This window comes from Rhinolophus hipposideros (genome assembly GCF_964194185.1).
Source record: "Rhinolophus hipposideros genome assembly, chromosome: 1".
In the NCBI taxonomy this organism is placed as follows: Eukaryota; Metazoa; Chordata; class Mammalia; order Chiroptera; family Rhinolophidae; genus Rhinolophus; species Rhinolophus hipposideros.
This window is the reverse complement of record NC_138047.1, coordinates 26,591,679-26,598,194: the sequence shown is the minus strand read 5'-3', so window position 1 is coordinate 26,598,194 and position 6,516 is coordinate 26,591,679. Positions and strand designations below refer to the sequence as shown.

The 6,516-nt window shown below is 43.4% G+C and overlaps 1 protein-coding gene across 2 annotated transcripts in view; it reads left to right on the top strand.

Annotated features, from left to right (window-relative positions):
* Window positions 1-449: 449 nt before the first annotated feature.
* The window catches only part of ITGB1 (integrin subunit beta 1), a 43,729-nt gene continuing 37,662 nt past the window's right edge, over window positions 450-6,516 (top strand). Inside the window, exon 1 of one of the 2 annotated variants that reach the window (XM_081079916.1) lies at window positions 450-702. The gene's annotated coding sequence lies outside the window, so the exon portion shown is untranslated. The remainder of the gene's footprint in view (window positions 703-6,516) is intronic. The other variant, XM_081079915.1, reaches the window with a different exon arrangement.

The window sequence follows — 6,516 nt, the reverse complement described above, 5'->3', positions numbered from 1 at the left end:
ACGTTTTGGGGCCCACATCCCTGCAGGGTGGGGGACCGTCTCCATCTGCCTGGGACTGAAGGGGCTCCGGGGGCAGCCTTGGGTGGACCAGATGGTCGGTCAGACAGACACGTGGCTTTGGGGAAGCAGAAGCTAAGACCCGCGGAAGAGTCCAGGACCAGGTTCCCTACAGCCCATGCTGTCTCCTCTCATGGGAGGACAGTAAAGCTCGCCAGAGCATTGGTGCACACTCCAATACCCCACCCCTTAGCAGAAAAGGAAACTGAGGCACCTCGCAGGCCTTCGCAGGTCCCGGGCTCCTCCCTCCGCTCTCCCCCCGGCCCCCCCGCCCTGGACCGCTCCCGCCCAGGCCAGCTCCTTTGTCTCGGGCCTCGAGCTTCCTGCCTCCTCCGCCGCCTCCACCCGCCTAGAGCGCGGCTGACGCGGCCCGGGAGGAATGCGTTTCCGGAGGGAGAGGGCGGCCGAGGCAGCCCGAGGAGCCCGCTGGGCCGCGCCGAGGAGGCGGGGCCGTGGGGTCGTTTCCTGCTGGGAGGCGGCTCCGGACCGCGAGTCCTCGCTTCCCGCCCCCAAGGGGGAGGAGCCGCCGCCACCAGCCGCGCCCGAGACCCCGGAGGCCGCGCCAGCCCGCGGGAGAGGCGGAGCGGGAGCCGCGGAGCAGTAGGCCCGAGCCGATCGCGTGGGGCCGGACGCCGCCGGGAGAAGGTAGGGACCTGGGGCGGGCGGTGCGGGCGTGCCCGGCCTCGGGCTCCGGCGTGCGGCCGGACTTCAGGCTGCCAGCCGCGGCCTGGCCGAGACCTTTGTGCGGGACGGCGGGACCCGACAGGGTGGGCCGCCGGCGGCGAGGGGGGAGGCGGCGGCGGCGGCTTCCAGCACTGGGGCGCAGAGCCCACCCTGGCGCCCCCGCGCCTGGTCCTCCACGCCGCGCCTCCTCTTGCCCGCGCGCGGCCCCAGGGCGCGGAGCCGCCGCGCCGCGTTCCGAGGGGAGGGTCACCGGCCTGGGTGCTGTCACTTTGGGGCTAGAGGGTTGGTTGCGAAGGGCCAGGGCGCCACCCCGGCCACTCGGACACTCATCATTCAGCAGGAGCCTCGCCTGACGCGGGGCCTGGGTTCTGCCGTTGGATGAGGGGTCCCAGGCCGATCCCACCCTCCGACTCCGGGGAGTGTGCAGGTGAAGCAGCGAATGGCCTCAGGACTGGGCGTGTCAGGACTTTGACCGATCTTGACGGTGCCTCTTTGTCTCCGTTCTGTGGCTGGCTGCTTTTTCTTTGAGCGACATCCCACTTAGTGATTAGCTTCCCTGGAAGGAAAATGGTTCATCCTTCCAACTTCCAGAAGTTGGGTGCCAGCGCCCCGCGCCTGTGGCGGGGGATGAGTGTGCGGTGGGCCCGACACAAGTTGGCACCGCCAGAAGAAGAAGGCGCAGTGATGGCCCGTGGTATTTTTGTTCTGGTTTTTTCACGGAATATTAATAAAAGCCGCACTGGAGTGTCGGGTCCCGCAGCGGTCAGTCACCAGAGTCAGCAGAGGCTGGAGGAAGGGCGCCCCTCCCTTCGTCTCCGTGCGATTTAATGCCGGTCCTGTGCTGATACCGTTTTCTACGTGTCATTTCTCCTGCTTCATAAAAAACAACCGTGTATTTTTAACAATACCAGTATTTAATGCCCAAGTAATTTTTATTTGTATCAGTTTTGGGCTTTTGAGTCAAAACCCAGCACTGGTTGGTGTGATAATGAATACATTGCACTCTTTCGGCTTCCATTTCCTCATCTCTAAAATGGGAACAAGAATACCTACGCTAATAATAATTAATTACCATAATAACGACAGTGAGGACCATACTTAGCTCTGGGCACTTTGTATGTATTTTCTCATTTACTCCTGGAACCGATCCAATGAAGTAGGTGCTGTTTTATCCCCATTTTGCAAATGAAGAAACAGGCACAAGATGCATAAGTAATTTTCCTGTGGTCATCCTGCTAGTGAGTGGGGAAACTGGGGGGGTCTAGCTCCAGAGCCCATGTTTGAATCACAGGTTACCATCAATCAAGTATAGTTGTGAAAATCAAATGGAAAACACTTGGAGTATATGCTTAATAAAAGTTGACTCCTTTTCATCCCTTGTTGGTATATTAAAAATATATATTTTTTATCTCAAAATACAATTGATAATATCATCGGTAAGGTTTATTTTGGTCTGCATTGTACATAGATATTTATGTGTCTAGAAGTACTGAGTTGTTATTTTTGGTTTTGATGGCACAGAAATCACAAATACTAAATTAATTTTGAGTAACCATCTTTCTTAAACTATATATAGCCTTTACAATAGGTTGTACAATAGACCACTTTTAGGAATGATTAAGGAATTTCAGTTGGAAGTTACCTAGTCTACATTTGTGGACATGGAGGTCCAGAAGAGGACCACTATAATCTTAATCTATATTCTTAAATAATTTTGGTTCATTGATCTATAGTAAGTGAGTGACTGAAGATGATGAAGAGATAAATAGAAAATAGATGAAACAAATTGGTATTTTGGTTACAGGCATTTGAGGAGAAAGCCATTTTACTTATTTTAAAATTCAGTATAAAATGGAATATGTTATTAGAATGCTAGTGTAAAAAACGGGATGTGGTTAATACTTCTGTAAATAGAAAGCAAATAAAATCTAAATTAAGTCATCTGTGTTGACTTCACAGAACTCAAATTTTAAGTTTTTGTAATGTTGATGTTAAAGAATATTAAGTTCTGCATTAAGATTGTTTCTAACCCTCCCTCAACATTCTGTACATGAAAGTATAGAATCAATAATATTGAAAATCACTGGATTTAGTAATCTTAACAATCATGTGGCTTCTTAACGTTCTGTTTACTGTAATCAAAATCTGCCCGAATATACTGTCACTGAATAAATATATAGTTCTGTATTGGTGTCAATCAATTCTTAACTCCAGGAGCAACTCTGGGAACATCTATCACTTTATACAATGAAAATTACTCATATAGTTTAACATGGTGCTAGTTTTCATGGAATGCTTGCCACTTACTATCCTTATTATTTGGCTTCTTGCCAAATAAATTGTGGCTCAGGACATGAGGGAATAGTATGATAATCTCTCTGAAGAAACTTTTTATTTAATATTATCTTACTGCATTGGTTTACTTTTAACTACGTTGCTAGAATAATGAGCTGAAACATCTACCTGCTAAAAATTTCAGGACTTTTGAGTTCTGAGAATTTATATTTCTGAATGTGTAAAAAGTTGAACTTATCTGACAGGATTCACATGAACCATTGTTAAATTTTAGATCTCCCACTTTACATGGAAAGTTAGGATCTGTCAGGATGTGGGTAGAATTTTAGAGGATTATATTGTACAAATATGTAAATATATTGTATTAGCAGGTCTACTCTGACTGGTTATTTATTGTGGGGTTTGTCCTTTTATAACGTTGGCAGCGGTGGGAGTCTTGGGATAGGGATGGTGGGTTGACAAGGATAAGGGTAGGGCAGAGTATATTAATCTTCAGGGTCCTAAATGGTGGCAATATCTATACATGTAGAAAACTGAAAAAAAGGAGGTGCAGTCCATAAAAAACCCAGAACACTAGCAGCCTTAGAATATTTCAGTAGGTAGGTGGAAAAAAAGGTGGTATCTCTTTTTCAGGAACTGTGTGCAAAAAGGAGCCAAATAATACTTGGTAAATTTCTCATCCTTTTTTTTTTTTTTTTTTTTTTTCAAGTGTGTTTTTCCAGGACCCATCAGCTCCAAAGTCAAGTACAGCAGTTGTTTGAATCTAGTTGTGGAGGGCAGAGCTCACAGTGGCCCATGCCGGGATCAAACCTGCAACCTTGTTAAGAGTACGGTGCTCTAACCAACTGAGCTAACTGGCCGTCCCTCTCATCTTTTTAAAGATGGCTAATCCTAAAACTTTTACAGAATTATTTCATTTATAAAATAATGTAGTGTGGGTTTTCAGAAGTCAACCCCTTTAAACTTTTATTTTTTGTTTGTGGTTTTAGAAGATAAGGTTACTATATTTAGCAATATGCTAAAGCATGTGTATATCACCTCATCATGAAATATGTGGTTTGAGCAAAAAGAAATTTTCAAATATCCTTACCACTTAATATATAAACAAACATACACACCTGCATATACTGGAGATGCCAAAAAAATGTATACACATTTTAAGAGATGTTATCTATGCTCAAGCAGTAGTTCGCCAGTAATCAGAAGTGTCTGGACACTGATGGTAACCACTGAGCACCTCTTGTAATTGCAGAAGTCAAACGTGACTTGTATTCATCTTTTGTTATCAGTATATATTGAGTATTATAATTAATATAATTTTTTTCTGTTTTGGCACCCTCTGTATATATTTCTTATAAGACCAATCTCATTATACAGTCTCCAAAATGTAGGCTCCTAAATCCCAGGAATGTATAAATGACTCACAGGAGTGTAGGAAGAAAATATTAGACTTAACATTATATATATATTTTAAATCTCATTTTAAAGTTTAAAAATTTTATTATGATTTGTAATACCTCACTATATTGCTGTAGACATACATGTATTTTATAAATAAAAATGCATATATTTTGGTGCATGTATGCTCATATTTTTTCTTAGTAATAAAAGTAAGTGACCAAAAAGCTTTGGAGATCATTGGTATGTATAGCAGATGAATTGCTGGGGTATTTAGGAGGAAAAATTGATAAAATTTGGCGTCTGGGGTAAGAGACATGAGAGAAATCCAAATGACAGGTTTCTGGTTAGGTGGTGCAATTCACTAAAATAGGCAGTGTGACCACAAGCGGGTGGTGCTGGTTGGTTGACAGGAGGGAGGGGAAATGATGCATTTATAAAGCTGATTTTTTTTTTTAAGGTGACCGTAGGACATAGGTAGAGAGATGTTTAGAGTGCATATTGGAGCTCAAAAAAACCTGTTTGGTGGATTTAGATTTGGGAACTCTTTGTCTGTAAGTGCTAGTTGAAGCTGTGGACTACAGATGAAAATACCAAAGTAGAGTGTGTTGGGTGAAAAGGGGCCAAAGAGAACCTAGGAACACTTAGCAGTCAAGGGCTGGGTGGATGAAAAGGAATCTAGAAAAGCATTTCCCTTCGCCAGTTAATTCTCTGACTTTCTCATTCCTTTGTGTGATGGTTTAGGGAGTGACTTGAGTGTTTGTGGGGTTTCCCTGTAATTGGCACAGGTGAGGTAAAGGCAAAAAGACTTAGTCATTTGAGACAATTAGAGAAGCAGTTTGATGTACTGAAGGCTTCTTGATTGGGAGGTGGGGTATCTGTTTTCAGTGCAAGCTCTGCCATTGAATTTCTCTGTGTCCTTTGTTGGAATACTTCACCTTTCTGGGCTTTGGATTCTTCACCTACACCACATAAACAAGTGGTTTCTACTTTTCCCCATCTGTCATTCTGTGAGTTGAAGGATAGCAGGATAGCTACTGCTTCACCCGAGCCCTGAAGAATGCAGCTTTTCTCTTTCTTCCCTTGAGCAACCATTTTCTTGTATCATCAGAGAGGGGAGGAAGTGCTGTGCTGAATTATTGCTTTAAGAAAACCTGCCATTGCTGACCAGCCAAAATCCATTCCTGTTCGCTCTTTGTCAGGATGTAGCTCTGTTGTACATTGCATTTTAATCTATGAGTGTAATTGAGTGCCAATTACCTGAAAAGGGCTGTGCTGAGGGGGTACAGAGCAGTAAATTGATAGGACCTGCTGGTGAGAATGTTGTCTAGTTGAAACAAGTTGTGTTCAATCTACGGAAACAACTAATACCAAAGAATATTTTACACAATGTACTGTACCGGATAACATTCTATAATAGATTTTGAGGAAAAGATCAGCATTGGTTTAAGTGGTTTTGAAAGGCTTTGTAGAGGAGCTTTTTTATGTCACTAGTAGTGACATATTCAAGTGACAGTGTAGTTAGAAAGCAGAATGCAATTTGATTTAGCAAATATTGTTTGACTACTTTGTTTTTATTTACACACATACGCAAATGAAAATTGAAGGCCTGGATTCTTGCCCTCAGCTCTAGCTTGGTGAGGTTCACAAACATGACTACAATAATTTATAATACAAGTTTAATAATAGAATTAAAACAATGCTATATCATTGAGCTTCAGTGAAGGTTTGTCACTCGCTGTGCTAGACACTCAAAAGTTTGTTGTGGGACTACAAAGAAAGGAGTAGTTAATTCTACTTGTTGGTGAAGAGATGAAGAACCAATGAAAGAGCCCCCAACCCCCAAAAAATAAGCTAAAAAGGGAGAAGAAAACTTAGTATTTTGTTGTAGGGAATATAATTTTAGTGGAGTGATGAGGAAAGTTTTTACATGAAAAATTTGCTGGTAATGTACCACTGAAGTATGCAAGTCACATGTCAGTGTATATGTTTATTGAATGAATATGTAAATAACAAGCTTTTATGCTCTATGAAATTAGGAATAGTAATTTATTAGCACTCCAGTATTTTACAGTTTATTTC